Source organism: Hipposideros armiger, unplaced genomic scaffold (assembly GCF_001890085.2).
Source record: "Hipposideros armiger isolate ML-2016 unplaced genomic scaffold, ASM189008v1 scaffold_2604, whole genome shotgun sequence".
NCBI lineage: Eukaryota > Metazoa > Chordata > Mammalia > Chiroptera > Hipposideridae > Hipposideros > Hipposideros armiger.
The window spans coordinates 1-1,727 of record NW_017733921.1 but is presented as its reverse complement, the minus strand read 5'-3'; the positions used below and the strand labels follow the sequence as shown (position 1 = coordinate 1,727).

General features: G+C 51.5%; 1 long non-coding RNA gene across 1 annotated transcript; it reads right to left on the bottom strand.

Moving 5' to 3' along the window:
* Window positions 1–592: 592 nt before the first annotated feature.
* On the bottom strand, window positions 593–903 carry LOC109378700 (uncharacterized). The gene is made up of 2 exons (XR_002123049.1): window positions 805–903; window positions 593–692 (listed from the first exon to the last, which is right to left on the bottom strand). It is a non-coding gene; the product is annotated as an uncharacterized LOC109378700 (long non-coding RNA).
* Between the last annotated feature and the right edge of the window lie 824 nt (window positions 904–1,727).

Below are 1,727 nucleotides of genomic sequence, written 5' to 3'. Positions count from 1 at the left end.
GGACCACTTAGTACCAAGACATGCATTGGACACTTGTGATGTGTCCTGAATCACACACCGCTGGACTCTGTGTCCCTGGTTCTGTTCTGACTCATCATGGACTCTGTTCCCAGGGCATACAGCCCCACATCCAGGAATTGCTGCTCAATTTGAGAAAAATCTCACAATGTGTAGCTGCCAAGGACAGGCTTGGGGGGTAGAAGTTAAAGGATGTGGACAGATTTTGCAGACAATGTTCCCTTAGTGGTTCTCAGGCCCCAGTATTAGGCCAAACAATCAAAGTAAGCAGCTGTCTTGTCAGAGGAGTGGGGGCTGCTGAGGGAAGCCCCATGTAGATGGGACAGTAGGTTTTTGTCTCACTTCCCCACAGGCCTGGAGCACTGTGCGACCACTCAGACTGCTGTCAATGGACTGACAGTAATAATCAGCCTCATCCTCAGCCTGAAGCCCACTGATGGTCAGGGAGGCTGAGTTGCCAGACTTGGAGCCAGAGAATCAGTTGGAGACCCCCGAGGGTCTTTTGCTATTTTCATAGATGAGGAGTTTGGGAGCCACTCCTGGGAGCTGCTGGTACCAGCTCACATAATAACTCCCGATGTTGGAGCTGCTTCCAGTGCAGGAGATGGTGACACTCTGTCCTGGGGCTCTAGACACTGAGGGCGGCTGAGTCAGCACAGACTGGGCCCAGGATCCTGGAAGAGGGAGGGACACAGAGATGGTGATTCTGGGTCTAGAAACAAGAGGAGGAAGCAGGGCCCCATGTGTCTTCCCAGGGTCCCCTCCCCTGTCCCCATATCCAGTCACCTGTGCAGTGAACGATGAGGGTGAGGAGGAGAGGGGACCAGGCCATGGTGGAGACAGTCACTGAGTCCTGCCTTCTGTGGCCCCACAGCTGAAGCAGAGCTTCCCTGAATTCTCTCCCTTCCCCTCTTCATACTCTGAGAGAGGGAGGGGTCACTCATGCAAATGAGGCCCCCAGATTTCTGATTCCTTGGTGGCTCTAAGTCAGTGGGGTGGGCAGGGTTGTGGCTATGTGTGACATGGGGTGTGGGGAGGTCACAGCAGTGAGCCCTGAGTAGAGGGCACCAGCCAGTGACAGGTGGCTGGTCCCAGCTGTGATCACCCACAGACCCTAGGGAACCAGCCTTTAGTGCCCCCTGGTGATCAGGACAGACACACCACTGTGACATGGTGACTACAGCCTGCCTCCCCACTGCATTGTCCCCTTTCATCGGACCTTAGGGCCAAGGCATGTGATCCCTTATGTGGCCTCCCTACCACCTCAGGGGGTCTTTATTCTCCACTGAGTCTCCTCAAAGTGACTCTGTCTACACTCCCTTCACTGTTCTGTGGTCAGACCTAAGGTGGTGTGTCTTATACAATTTTTTTTGTGTGTGTGTTTCTTATCAGGATCAAGTCCAGAGCAGTGAATGTATCCATGAAGGAAGGGCCCCTTCTCTGCAAACACAGTTTTTTTCCTGGTATGTGATTCCTCCCTTGTTAAGGTCCATTTTCCTCATATCTTTGTGACTTTCTTCTTACTGTTCTCTTGTCATGATGATTGTCTAGTAAGACATTGAAGTTGAACTTGGGTTTATTCGGACATCACTGTGTCTTTGGTATAAGTGTTGCCTGTCTAGTCATCATGACATCCAGACACACCAGGCCTAAAATTAGAGGGAATAGAGTCATAAAGCTTCCAAATAATTCACTGCTTGGTATGGAAG